We start from the raw sequence: 15,473 nt of genomic DNA on the forward strand, positions 1-15,473 counted from the left end.
AAAAAAAAAAAAAAAAAGACTGATTTTACGTTTTTAAACATATATTTGAGTTTTTAATTCTATGATTATCACTTTTTGTTTTGTTTTGTTTTGACACAAGGTCTCTCTACATAGCCCTGGTTGTCCTGGAACTCACAGAACCTGCCCACCTGTAGCCTTCTCCTGACTTAGACAAGCACTGCGGTTAGAGCAGCATGTCTTGGAGATGTTTCGTTTCTTGGGGAACAATCTGGATGGGATGCTGTGGGTCTCAGCAAGGGCATTTCTACTTCATCTATCACAGTTTTCTTTCACTAATCTGAATTGCCCCATTACTGCTGTTGTGATCATTCACTGTGGATTAACAATTCAAAATCAGTTCAAACAAGAGGCCAGAATGACAAGACAGCAAGAGGGCTCGGCAGGCAAGGAATCTGCCCTGCAAGCATGGTACCCTGAGCTTGTTCCCAAACCTGAGTGAGAGTGGGAAGAGTCTATTCATGAGCACTGTTAACACCCACATACACAGTAAAGAAGGCCAAGTGAGGGGTGTGCCTTAAAATTAAATTCCTCTGACCAAAACAAACACAATTCACATAACTGCTTTACAACTGCTTAGAACTCACGGGATGCGGCTGCAAATGCCCAGAAGGAATGGCAAAGGCTACTACAGACTCTTCCTCCCATTACAAGGGCACTTTATCTTGTGAATTCGAATACTAGGCCACTCCTGCAGCTTGTGTACATCCCAGAAATTCTGCCTTGTGACACATGTCTTCCCTTAAAACTTATCTAAGGGACAAGTATTCATGACTTTTTTCCTATTTGTGAATGAAAAGCCTTGTAACAAGAGTAGGTCGTTAATCTGTAAGCCAAATCACAGGATCTACAGCAGTCATGGCTAAGAAGCCTCTAGCATGCTCAGCTAGAACAGTCTGTACTGGTAAAAGACACAGACAACAGGGACCTAAGTCCAGACACAAGCATCATCTACTACAGTTTTGCTGAAGTATTTTCAAAACAAAAGCCAAACCTCTTACTGAGTATTTAGCCGCCATGGTTCCTATAGCTTTCCATACCCTGACTGGCATGAGGGCCCACATGGGACCTAGGAGATGGACGGACGATAAGGAGAGGATGAGGAGAGTGCAAGTGGATTTAGTGAAGGGGCAGAAAGAAGCTGGGCGTTCTGGTGCACCTCTGTAATCCCAAGCCCTGGGAGGCAGAGGCAGGTGGATCTCTGCGAGTTTGAAGCCAGCCTGGTCTACACAAAGACCTGTCTCAGAAACAACAACATGTATTTGAGTTTTTAGTTCTACCATTACTACTTTTGTTTTGTTTTGACACAAGGTCTCTCTACATAAGCCCTGGTTATCCTGGAACTCAGAGATGTGCCCACCTCTGCCTCCCAAGATTAAAGGTGTATGTCACCATGACCAGCTGGTTATGTGGGACAGAATAACCCCAAAAGGCTGGAAAAGTCTTCATCAATACAAAAGGAAACTTTTCAGAAGTTTCAGTGTCTGAGTGCTGGTTGGCTTCTGTTCCTTACTCCGAAGGCTGTGTCTGACAGGCTTCTAAGTGGGCTCTTTTGAATGTTAGCAAGTCTTCCAAGGATCCCTGGTTCTTTTTTTTTTTAATTATTATTATTTTTTAATTATTCACTTTACATCCTGCTCACTGCTCCTCCCACAATCCTTGCCCCATCCTCCCTTCCCCTTCTCTGAGCAGATGGGGCCCTCCCTAGGTGTACCCCCACCATGTACCATGACAATCAGCAAGGACTCTGTGTGGCAGAAGACACTCACATGTAAACGCTGTGACAGAGAGTCATGAGCCCACCATACACGTGTGTGGCGGTGCTACTGAGTAACCATCGGCCTCACATCTAGGAACTGAACCAGGGCCAGACAGCCATCTGGATGGCAAATAGCAACAGGAGAAGAATTTTAAATAGCTTCAGCTGTAGGAAAAGCTCTACTATGGGCTCTAGACCTCTTAACCATTTGTCTGCTGTCATCCTGAAAATAAGTGATAATACATACAGTGTAAAAGAGCAAGCTATACACACTGGCTTTATCCACAGCCATCTCAGGACTTACTATTCTTTAGCATACAGTTTAACTTTGGTTTGCAGAGAATTTTTCTGTTTTGATTGTGCCTTTGATGACAATTTTCCTTTGAAGATATCTGGACATGAGTAACAAAATGGATTTTGTAGTAGCTTTGTTTTGCCCTTATTACTGACAGCAAAAGGAGAGTAGGGAACTAAAGATAATAAAGAGGCATCTGTCACTGGAGTCCCCATGCACTGCCTGTTCTCTTCAGAGGACACAGTAAACTCATTTAGTGCAAGGCACTGAGCAAAAAGGAGGACAGGCTAGTGATGAGGCTCAGAGGTGGAATGCCTACCTAGCAAGATAAGGTCCTGAGTCCAATTAGTATTTACTAAATAGTCACTCTATTAAAGGCACACTGCACACTGTATTGAGGAAAGATCAGATCTAAAACATAAAATACTGGGGCTGGAGAGATGGCTAGGTGGTTAAGAGCACTGGCTGCTCCTGGAGAGGACCTGGGTTTAATTTCTAACACCCACATGGAGACAGCTCACAACCATGTTACTCTATTCCCAGGGATCCAATGCCTTCTTCAGGCCTCTGTAGGCACTACACACATATGGTACACAGACATTCATCCACACATATAAGAAACAAAATTTAAAAATAAGACACCAAGCAGTCTGCATCTCGCCTGCACAGAGCACTTATGTCTGCTGAGTGGTGAACTGTCAGTCAGGTCTGTTCCACCTCTACTGGGCAGCATTCCTTATATGAAGAAATGTGGCTGAGATGGCTCACTGGAGTGATGTGCACCTCAGCCTACAGGAGCCTCAACCACAAGGATCAGGGTGACCGATGGGAAGGAGGACTATAGAGCATTTGCTTGAACTTCCCAAGGAAGCAGGATGGTAAGATGAACTGGAAGGGCTGCTGGGAGCAAGCATGGCTGGGCAGTGGAGGTAGGCTCCTCTGAAGGAATCAGCGTAGCTTTCATGCAAATGAGTCAGTCTTGTCTCGTCTCTTCTCATCTCTTCTCTTTTCTCTGTCCCCACCCTCATGTATTCATGCATGTGCACACATACAAGTGTGTGTGTGTGTGTGTGTGTGTGTGTGCATATCATTAATCCCAGCATTCCAGAAGCAGAGGCAGGCAAGAGACCAGCCTTGTCTGCACATGAATTCCAGGTAAGCTGAGGCTACACAGCAAGACGCTGTGTCAAAAACTAAAATATAAATAAATAAATAAATAAATAAATAAATAAAACAGTCATGCTTCCTAAAGAACACAGACTATTTGAACCAGTTCTTATTACTTCAAAACCAGCTGTGGTACCAATATGTTTACCAGCGTGCACAAATGCATAATCTCAGAACTATACATGCTATAACTTCTATTTGCTATAGAATCATAATGAAGTCTCGTTTCTATATTTTCTTTTTAGACAGTGTCTTAGCGTGCATTGCTGGCTAACCTCAAACTAGCAGCAGTCCTCCTGCCTCAGCCTCCTGAGTACTGAGATTACAGTATGGGCTGCCATGCCTGGCTCCAGGATAAAGCCTGCATCTAGGATCTGGGAAAAGCTAGTGAACTTCAAAAGCTTGACTGTGATAACAGAGCTAGTAAGGACCACCTGTTACAGCCTGAATTTCTTTTTTTTTTTTTTCATTTTTTTATTAGATATTTTCTTCATTTACAATTCAAACGCTATCCCAAAAGTCCCTTATACCCTCCCCCCCCCTGCTCTCCAACCCACCCACTCCCGCTTCCTGGCCCTGGTATTCCCCTGTATTGGGGCATATAATCTTTGCAAGACCAGGGGCCTCTCCTCCCAATGATGGCCAATTAGGCCATCCTCTGCTACATATGCAGCTAGAGACACAAGCTCAAGGGGTACTGGTTAGTTCATATTGTTGTTCCTCCTATAGGGTTGCAGACTCCTTCAGCTCCTTGGGTACTTTCTCTAGCTCCTCCATTGGGGGCCCTGTGTTCCATCCAATAGATGACTCTGAGCCTCCAATTCTGTATTTGTCAGGCACTGGCATAGCCTCACGAGAGACAGCTATATCAGGGTCCTTTCAGCAAAATCTTGCTGCCATATGCAATGGTGTCAGCGTTTGGTGATTGATTACGGTATGGGGCAGTCTCTGCATGGTCCTTCCGTCCATCTCATCTCCAAACTTTGTCTCTGTAACTTCTTACATGGGTATTTTGTTCCCACGAAATATGGGTAGAACTTGTAAGGACTGCCTGTTACAGAGTAAATTTCTATACCATGGGATGTGGGTAAAGATTCTGGGAGACACTTGGCCTTTAATCACTAAGGAAAAGCTCGCTGCTATAAATCTTGAGAAAATGCATTCTTTTTTTTTTGGGGGGGGGGGGTTAAGACAGGGTTTCTCTGTGTAGCCCTGGCTGTCCTGTGAACTCACTTTGTAGACCAGGCTAGCCTCAAACTCAGAAATCCGCCTGCCTCTCTGCCTCTGTGTGCTGGGATTAAAGGCATGCGCCACTACGCCCAGCGAGAATATACATTCTTAAACATCCTTTTCCTCACTTTTTAAATTATATTTGTTTTTGTGTGAGCAAGTGGGGAAAGGGCAGACATGTACATTATATTACATGTGTAAAAGAGGAGAACCTGTGAGAGTTGATTTTCTCCCTCCACCATGTTGGTCTCAGGCTTACTGATAAGCACGTTCACCTACCGAGCTGCCTCACCACCCCTGACATATGGATTCGATATCTTAAATTTTAAAAGTAAGGCCTTTGGTGGTGTTCACCTTTAGTCCAAGTATGGGGTAGGGGAGAGGAACAGGGGGACAGGACACCATACAGGACAGAGACTGAGGCCTAAGAAATAAGATATCAATGTCACTACTGTGACAGACTTGGAATTGTGGGCCACAGTGGGCCACCAGGTAAGCCATACATTCCAGCTACCTGTGCAGTCACTGTGGCAGTATACGCAGGTCTCTCCACTCCACTGGAATGAGTGGAAATGACTGTGCCAACCTCAGATCCGGGGTCTGTAGGATGACCACCTGCGTCATCTCATTCTCCTTACAACAGTGACAACAGCAGCCTGAGAGCACTCTGTACCAACAACTGCTTCTTAAATGAAAACACAAGGAGAGTCTACTGCATTTGGGTCATCATTCATTTTCAGTCTGTTACAAGTGGTCTTCACTACTCAAACACACACAGTCGCAAGGCTATAACTAAAACTCATTATCATTAGTCACAGGTGGTTCAGTATCAAATCTCTTCCTTCTCTGTCCAAACGGTAAACAGAACCCCGAGGAAGAGTGGAGAGAGTACCTCCATGAAGCTAGCAAAGCCCTCACTGCCGACTCCAGCTTTTCTCTCTGCTAATTACTTTGCACACTGCATCTTAAAGCACCCACCGCCCATGGAAACCAACATAGCGATGGCTGATGGCTCTCCCCCTTTTAGCACCTTCGGAGAATTACTGTTTTCACAAACAGCTGCAGAGGCGCAATGAATATGAATCTGACATAAGGCAGACATGAAACTGGGCAGAGAGAAAAGACATCAGAAGCCTTGCATATTTTAAGAACTGCAAGGCCCTTAAGCCTGGAACCCAGGAAGGCAGAGAACAGGAGCAGAATGTCAGCAAGATGCTAGGTACAAGATGTCCCCTTGACGTACATGACCAGGAGAAGAATGAAGAACAGTCAACAGGTGAGTACAAAATGATTAAATAAAGCACGGTTTAGGGATAGGGATATAGCTTAATCAAACCCTAACTTCAACTGGTCATGAGCCAAAGCACACAATTTATAGTACTGAGAAGTTCCAATGTGAAAGGGAATATGTACGAAATATGAATCCAACATAAACATCACAATAAGCAGAAATTTACAAAAGCCCAAATAACCCAAAAGCATATAGTAAGAGTGCTTAATATAATTATTCACCAAAAACATGAAGATTAAAACGGCAATCAAGGCAGCAGATGCCCAAACCTTCGAGCCCAGCATGGGAAGTAGAGGCAATTGGGTCTGACTGAGCCAAAGCTACAGTGTCTGTCTCAAAATAAAAACCAAAACAATGAAACAAAACCCACTGGAAAGATGGCTCAATGATTAAGGGCACTAACTGTTCTTTCAGAGATCCTGAGTTTAATTCCCAGCAACTATATGGTAGCTCACAACCATCTGTAATGGGATCTGATGCCTTCTTCTGGTGTGTCTGAAGATAGCCATAGTGTACTCGTATAAATAAAATAAAATTTTTAAAAAAACATGATAAAAAGAAATAAAACCTTGATATTCACAGATCACTGTCAGCAGGTGAACAAACTAACTCAAATCTTTCTAAACAGAACATCAAAGCTCACTACTCTTTATTCTGTGACACTCTTACCCAAGAATAGAGGTATGTGAACATTTAAGCTAAAATTTTTCATAATAACCAAAACAAGTCTCAACTCAAACATACACTAATAGAACAAGAAACTGAATGTTTTATAATATGGAAAAATAATTAAATACAACTATATACACCACCATTAATGAACCTCACAAACACTGTTAACAGAAATAAAAAGGGCCAGGCATAGGAGCCACATCTGTATCCATAGTAATCAGTGGGCAGAGACAGAAGAATTGCTACTCAGTTTCAGGCCAGTTTGAAATAATGAGACACTGTCTCGATTTTTAAAAAGGAGGGGTAGGGGAGGAGAAAATAGCAAAAGGACACATACCATGAGACTGAATTTACTTAACTATAAATAACAGTTAAAATATCACTAGAGATAGGCATATTGAGTCAGGAGGCTGAGAAGGGACCGTCACTGCTAATTCCAAGTCACAAATAGATGCCAGTCCTGCTCGGTTACAAAGTAGAACCGTGTCTTAAAAACAAACAAAAAAAACCACAACAAAGTGAAATCAAAACCACTGGGAATGGTGACACATAGCAACACTCAGGAGGCAGAAGCAGGCACATCTCCTTGAGTTTAAAGACAGTGGAGTCCATAGCTATCTGAGGCTACACAATTGAGATTGTCTCCAGAAAACAGAAAAAGAAAAAGAAAAAGAAAAAGAAAAAGAAAAAGAAAAAGAAAAAGAAAAAAGGAAAGGAGGGGGAGGAGGGAAGGAAGGAAAAATTATTTTTAGATCATCAAGATCATAAAGATATAAAAACATCCTAAGGAGATTAAAGTTCAGTAAAGCGTCTCTTGCAAAGGGTTAGGAAGCAGAGGAAGTGATGATAATGACCCGGGTAGGTGCTCATGTGTATATATGGAGTCTGAGGTAAGTCTTCTCCCATTGTTCTTCATCACAGTCACTGAGGCAGGGTCTCTACAGTTGTACCAGAGCTCACAGTCTGGCTAATCTAGCCTGCCAGCTTACTCAGGGGATCCTAGCTCCACCTTCTAAGTGTGGGAATTACAGTCAAGCTGAGTGAGAAGTTTACCCAGCATTTACTGGGTTCTGGGGTCTACTTTGCTGTTTGCACAGTGAGCATTTTAAATGCTGAGCCCCTTCCCCTTTTGTGCATGCATAATTTGACCGAGAGAGCAAATGCAAAGCCTGGCTTGAAGAGCCATGTGATGGGAACTCATTCTCCAGTCTCTCAGCCTGTGGGCTGGATGTTAGTGTTACCTACTGAGGGACAGAAGGCTCTGCTCCCTGAAGCTGCACTCTCCCTGCACTGTTCCCGCTAAGCTCCTACCATCCACCTACCCAGCTGCTTGTTATAACTTTTGTCTTTACCTCTACATCTTAAGGCAGAAGACACATTATGGACTATAGCAAGGCTATGTATCCTGCTAATTGTTGCTCACAACACTATAAATAGTACCTGAGCTCCTAAAAGGCTCTGGGTTCAAGACCACATACACACAAAGTCTGGATTACAGAGCATTTCAGATTAGGAAACTCAATCTATAAAATTACACGTAAATAGATCCTACATGTTATGCTGGGGCTGGAAAGATGTCTCCTTGGAAAAGAGCACTTCCTAAATAATTATAAGGGCCGGAGTTTAGATCCCAGCACCCATGTAACAAGCCAGGCGTTACCGTATACCAGTACCCCATCTATGCTGAGGGCGGGTGTAAAGGACTGCCTGGCTTGGTGGCTTTCAGGCTAGCTGTGAAAATGGGAGCCCAGGTTCAGGAAAAGGCTATGTTTCAAATGAACAGGTTGAGACTGGTAAGAGAAGACCCAAAGTCATCTTCTGGCTGGCATGTGTGCAGAAAGGCTTACAGATTCCCAGACATGTGTTCACACAATCACACAGTCGGACACAGACACACACATTTAAAAACAAAGAACAAAAAAACAAAAAAACTCTTTGAGGCTGACAAGATGGTTCAACAGTTAAGAGCACGTCTTCTTACAGAGGACCCAGGCTCAATTTCCAGCACCTACATAGCAGCTAGCTATATAACTCCAGTTTCAGGGAATTCCACACCTGTTGACCAGGTACAAATGTGGTGTACAGACTATACATGGGAGCAAAATACCCATACGTAGAAAATAAAATAAATCTAAAACAAACCAACGTGGACTGGAGACATGATTCTGCAAGCAAAGGTATTCACAGTACCAGGTAAAGATGAGCTCTGAAATCCACATAAAGGTGGAAGGAGGGGACCAACTGGTCAAATTGTCCTCTGAATACATGAGTGTGCTCGCTCGCGTGCTCTCTCTCTCTCTCTCTCTCTCGCTCGCTCGCTCTCTCTCTTTCTCTCTCTCTCACACACACACACACTTTCACACACTAATAAGTTATTATTATTATTTTTAAGACTGTCTTAACCTAAGCTTTCACATAAAAATATGTATATAGGAGCACAACTATTTGACACTCTCTTCCACTAGAAAACTGCACTGAGAACAAGGCAGCCATTTATACTGCCCTTTGTCCACTACTTCCTCTATCGTGTGCCTATCAAAAGACTAAATGAGATTCTGGCAACATAAAAAAAACAGTTTTGAAAGGTCATGCTATGCAGACAGTCACAGCTTTCACAGTACCCTGTCTGTCTATGGCAAACTACATGACGATCTGACCAGCTATGTTCTGAGTAAAAGCAAAACGCACATTGCCAATGCACTGTCAAAGGACCAGATCTACAGACACTCAATATTTTTATGAACATCATTTGCAACTGCATAGACATCCAGTACATATTAATGAGAAGGATCCTTGAGCAATGAAGGAAAACTGCAGGCAGCACCAGCTTCCCTGAACTCTGGCAGGCAAGCTGAGATCGGGCCACTCTGTTGACAAAACACATAACCTTTTACATTAAGACAGATCAGTGCCAGGCTTGGTGGTTACCTGCCTATAATCACAGCACTTGGGAGGGGAAGACAGAATGTTCCTAACTCAAAAAGTCCAAATCATGGTAGTACATAGGCCTCTAATCCCAACACTTGGGAAAGATCAGGAATTCAAAGTCAGTCTCATACAGAAAGAGTTAGAGACCAGACTATGTTACATGAGACCCTGTCTCAATAAACAAAAACCAAAACCACAAAAAGAAAACAACTGTCAAATATTCATTTTCCAAGGAAAGTCTAATAGCTGCACTCCACAGCAGGTGTCCTTAATGGTGGAATGTGTGCTTAGCATGGTGAAATACTGGATTAAACCTGTAGTGCCTAGAAAATTACATTAGCCCTGCTCGTGGGCATGGTGGTATACATGTCTGACTGCAGCACTCTGGAAGCTGAGGCAGGAAAATAGCCCTGGGTTGAGGCCAGCCTGGGCTACAAAATGAGCCCATATTTCAAATGAATAACCAGCCCCACGTTGATCATTCTTCCCTTCCACTCCTGGTATTCCCCCTCCACGTTCATATCATGTGTTTTATTACTCTCCCTGACTCACTCTGATCATTCTTCAAATTTTCCCTAATTTGATTGTTCAAAACCCTGTCAGCCAGGCATAAATGGTGCACAATTCTAACCCCAGCACTCAGGAGGCAGAGACAGATTTGATCGTGAAGCCCGTCTAGTCTAAGCTAGTTCCAGACCATTCCAGGCACAGCAAGAGTGAGACTCTGTCCCAAAACAAAACAAACAGATAAATGGGGCTGGAGAGATGACTCAGTGGTTAAGCGCACCAGCGACTCTTCCAGAGGACCCAGGCTTAATTTCCAGCAATCTACATAGCAGCTACAACTGCATCACTCCAATTCCACGGGGTCTGATGCCCTCTTCTGGCCTTCACAGGCAGCAAGCGTGCAAGTGTTGCACAGGCATACATGCCTGCAAAGCACCCACACACATAAAATAAAAAAATGGGTAGAGTTGGGGCTGTTGGTGGAGCCCGCCCCACCCTTCATGTCCCAGTACTGTCATGCACGAGAAAGGGTAATGAATCAGTACAAACCACCCAGCTCCTGAAATGTCCAAACCTGGAGGCTGAGGAACAGCTCAGAGGTCAGGACAGGTGCACTTGCTGCTCTTCCAGAGGTCCCAAGTGCAATCCCACCCTAACATGGTCGCTCACAACTGGCTATAACTCCCAATTCTAGAGGGCCTGAAATCTTCTGGCCTCGGAAAACACTGCACATATGATGGAGACACATTTAGACAAAGCACTGATACACATAACATTTAAAAAGAAGTGTTCAACCTCATAGGTAAGTAACAGCAGTCTGTCTGCTTTGCTTTTGTCATCTGGGCTAGGAGGTTTTGTGCTCTCAGCAATGCCATCACCTGAGAAATCTTTATTTAAACCAATAGTAAGGCAGGCACAACACTGCACCTGCCTTTTATCCCAATGCTTGGGAGGCAGAGGTAGGCATGGCTCTGTGAGCTTGAGGCTAGCGTGGTCTACACAGCAAGTTCAAGGATAGTCAGGGATACACAGAGCAACCCTGTCCCCCAAAACCAATAACAACAATAATAAGAATCACCTTCATCTAGTACTAGTCTCACTGCTGTGACCCCAGTACTCTGGAGACTGAAGGAGCTCAAGTTCCAGGCCAGTCTGTGCTTTACAGTCAATTTCAGAGCAGCCTGGACTAAAATATCAAACAAACAGAAGCAAGCAAGCAAGCAAGCAAACAAGCAAGCAAGCACACAAACAAGCCCTCTGAATTACGCAACCCTAAATCTCAGCCTGCCTTAAAGTGAGGTTTAGGGACTCAAAATACAAACCATGAGATTAGAAAATATTTAGAAAAAAATAATTAGAAGCTAACCAATATTCATACTTTCCTTCTATATTCAAGTTTGTAAAAGACTAAGAAATAAAATCTACAAAATTGGACACTTACCTCAAAATAACAGCCCCCATTTCAGTCTTCTAGGAATATATGATATAACTTATTTTTAAATGTGAATTATTCATGGAAGACTTTTTCAGCTTAGAAGATGAACTGCAAAATAAAAGGTTGGAGACAGACAGTTTTAATCAGAATGGACAGTGTTAAGTGTTCCCTCCCCGTGTGTCACTTGATTGTTTACAGCACACACAGTTTAACACACTGGCTCAAAGATCTACCAAGGTTAAAAACTTACGATGTTTAGGATCTATGTTCCAATATTCTCAGCTTTGGGAATTTACTAGTGTGTGTACATATTCAAGATCAAATCTAAGTAAATAATTTATATAGAATGTAGTAAAAAATAGAAATGCAAGAGCCCTCAAACCAGCCAGGGATATACAGTAAAGCCCTGTCTCAAAAGAAATGTTCTACAAGGAAATATGTCTAAACCCAAACAAAAGTGTAGAGGACCAGAACACAGACTGGACAGAGTTTACCTGTCTGTCTGTGTCCATTCTGGTGGCCCATTACCATCATAGCTCCAGAGGCCTTGGACAGTCATCTCACAGAAGGAAGCTTAACCACTAGGCTAAGTGATCATGACTAGTGGTCATGACATGTCTTCTGACCACTGAGAGAAGATAACAATGACACTTATGCTCTCTGAAGACATCAGGCCAACCAAACACCAGATCAAACAGGATGTGAAAGCTGTGTTCACACTGATATCACCCAGGTCAACACCCTGAGTTCAGCCTAATGGAGGAAGGCAGCATCCGTTCAACTGTCTCCGGACTAGGATTCTCTGGATACTGTCACAACTGAGATCCGCAAAGTCCAACTGGCTAACTCTAAATGTAAATCTCTTATCTCTATAAGAATTTTGGGGCTGGAGAAAAAAATTTCTAGTATTGCTCTTCCAAAGAACCCAAAAAGTTTGAGTCCCAGTACCCGCACCAGGCAGCTAAGTCGAGCTCTGAGGAAATCAAACCCCTCTGGCCTCTGCGGGCACCTGATGACGACAGGAGAAAACCTAACTAAAGATACAACTTTTAAAACTTTAATAAGTAAAGCAGGCATGGTGGCTCACACCTTTAATCCTAGAACCCAGGAGGCAGGAGGACATGGATCTCTGTGAGTCTGAGGCCAGGCAGGGCTACAGAGACCCAGTCTCCAAACAAATGAATCAATGAATGATGCAGGGCTACTCATTCAAAAATGAGGAATTTCAAGACAGAGATGGCTTAGCATTAGATTAAGCACAATTCCTCCTCAAGTAAGGAGCCTGACATGCCCATGGTGTCAGCCACACTTAAGGCACTAATTCAAGGTTTGGTGACATATGTCTTTAATCCCAGCACCTTGAGGCAGAGATAATTGAATCTCTGAATTTGAGACCAGCCTGGTCTACACAGTAAGACCTTGTCTTAAAAGGGGGCTGGGGGTGCTGGAGAGATGGCTCAGAGTTAAGAGCACTGACTGCTCTTCTGAAGGTCCTGAGTTCAAATCCCACCAAGCACATGATGGCTCACAACCATCCATAATGAGATCTGATGCCCTCTTCTGTTGTGTCTGAAGACAGCTATAGTGTACTCACATACAATAAATAAATCTTAGGGCTGGAGAGAGCGGGGCCAGAGAGAGTGGAACCAGAGCGAGCAGGGCCAGAGCAAGAAGAAAAATAATAACAATAAATAAATTCCTTTAAAAAAAGAAAAAGACACTAACTCTCTCTTAAGTCTATTAAATGGACAAGTATTATTTGCCCAGCCTGGTACAATACACCTGTAATCATTGGACTTAGGTAGAGGCAGGGGAATTATTATGATTTCAATGTCATCCTCAATTACATAGTGAATTTGGAACCAGTCTGAGCTACAATGAGATGCCAAAAAAAAAAAAAACAAAAAAAACAAAACCAACAAATCAGATTGACCCCAGTGCCTCCCTAGAAAATCTCCCAGCCCCTACCAACTGGCTATCTCTCTCCATTTTACCTTCTGTAAGACATTAGCTCAAAACCAGGCGTGGTGGCGCACACCTTTAATCCCAGCACTTGGGAGGCAGAGGTAGGCAGATTTCTGAGTTCAAGGCCAGCCTGGTCTACAAAGTGAGTTCCAGGACAGCCAGGGCTACACAGAGAAACCCTGTCTCGAAAAACAAAAACAAAACAAAACAAGACAGTAGCTCAATACTCCTCTAGCTCAGTCTTCCTGCCTCAACCTCCCAAGTGGCTCCCAACCTCGGCTTCCAGGCACGCACTAACAATAGGCTTAACTTTATTTTCTCCATACACTCTTCCTTCTTCTTGGTTTTTGAAAGCAGTGTCTCACATAGCCTACAATGACTTTGAACTCTTCATGTATACACATTTGAATAAACACGAGGATGTACACACACATATGCCACAAACACAACTGTCCCCATTCCCTCTTACTTTTGTCCAATTTATCATGTGAAATATAGCCTGCTTACTATAATGAGCTGAAATTTACCTATTTTTAAACATAGGAAGCTAGGAATAAGATTTTAACAAAATTCTCTAGAACTCAAGTGTGTGTGTGTGTGTGTGTGTACATGCACATGTAAACATACATATATATGTACAAATATGTACAAAAATAAAAATGTTATCTTTATCTTATGCTCATTGGTGTTTTAAAGGCCGACATGTATATCTGTGTGAGGGTGTCAGAAGCCCTGGTACTGGAGTTACAGATAGTGTGGGCTGCCATGTACTAAGTGCTGGGAACTGAACCAGGGTTCTCTGGAAAAACAGCCAGTGCTCTTAACCACTTAGCCATCTCTCCAACTCTAGACCCCAGTTTCTTAAATTGGGGGTTATGGCTCCATATAGGGTTTTTTCTGAGGATCACAGAAAAACTGGCAACAGTGAAATGTCTATGGCCATGGAACCACCAAGGATTAATTGGAAATGACCTAGTGGATCCCTATGTGTCCGCAGCTTGTGCTGCACTGAATCGGGACTGCCGCAACCTTGGTTTGGAAAGCAACCATGGTCATCGTGCCACCTTGACCATCTCTGCTCCTGTCCACCACTACTGCGGCTTGGGAATTCTTTCCCTGTAGACACAAGGCTCTCTGCTCTCATACACATAATGATTTCAGTATGGAAAGCAAACACTTTCAGTTGTTATTTCCCCTTACTCCTCAGCATGTAAGCACCATTTCCTGTATCTTTAGATTGTGTTGAAATGTTCTATTCGGTCCCCAGGGGCCACTAACACACGCACACCTTTAATCCCAGCACTGAGAGGCAGAGGCAGGTGGATCTCTGAGTTTGAGACCAGTCTGGTCTGCATAGAGAGTTCTAGGACAGTCCTGTTTTAAAAACCAAAACAAAAGTTCTCTTTAGGTAACGTATCACCAGAATATATTTTTCATGTATATACAGCTGGCGGGGGTGGGGCATGATTTTTAAAGTCGTTTTTTGAGTTTCTGGCTCAGGTTTCATAAACAAAAATGGCTATATAGATTTTTGGCTTAGGATTAGATTATGATTTTCAGTAGCGTTTAAAGTGGCCCTGTACATATTTCTGACATTAAAAGTTAGCAAGCATATCCACCTGTTAATATGAAATTTTGTTTCTATCTTTAATACATGAGAAAAATAACTATATGCCAAAGAATTATTTTTAAAAACTTATTACTATCAATATATCTTTGATTTTGCATAACTATTTCATATGCTTATACAGTAGGGGCCACACAAAAGTGTCTTGAATGAAAAGAAGTCCCAAAGAGAAAGAACAAGCAGCCCACTCTACACGGAGTAAAAGGGGTAGCAGTCAGAAGAGTAGGAAGCCAGATGTGGTGGCCACAGCTGCAACCTCAGTTCTCAGGTGGCGGAGGCACGACTGTGGTGTTTGAAACCTAGGAGACATAGAGAGCCCTATTTCAAAATGAAAGAGAAGAATTTGGGACCCAAGAAGTTTGTTTATCATTTAGGTTCTATAAACTGACTTTACTGAATTGTAATTAAAACTGATTTTAGTATTTACCTTCACTGCCACACAGTGTTGAAAGCCTGCTCTCCTGCCATGCAAGAGGCAGGAGGAAGGTCACTGCAAGCCTGAGGCCAGCCTGGTCTACACATATGGAATTATGGACTAAGTAGGGTCTCATAGTCAAACAACAGCAGGAAATGTTTGTG

The 15,473-nt window shown here is 43.0% G+C and overlaps 1 protein-coding gene across 2 annotated transcripts in view; it reads right to left on the reverse strand.

Annotated features, from left to right (window-relative positions):
- The window catches only part of Pik3cb (phosphatidylinositol-4,5-bisphosphate 3-kinase catalytic subunit beta), a 104,077-nt gene that overhangs the window by 74,984 nt on the left and 13,620 nt on the right, over positions 1 to 15,473 (reverse strand). For both annotated transcript variants that reach the window (XM_021171807.1, XM_029481349.1), the window contains exon 2: positions 11,309 to 11,410. The gene's annotated coding sequence lies outside the window, so the exon portion shown is untranslated. The remainder of the gene's footprint in view (positions 1 to 11,308; positions 11,411 to 15,473) is intronic.

The sequence above is a fragment of the Mus caroli genome, chromosome 9 (assembly GCF_900094665.2).
Source record: "Mus caroli chromosome 9, CAROLI_EIJ_v1.1, whole genome shotgun sequence".
In the NCBI taxonomy this organism is placed as follows: Eukaryota; Metazoa; Chordata; class Mammalia; order Rodentia; family Muridae; genus Mus; species Mus caroli.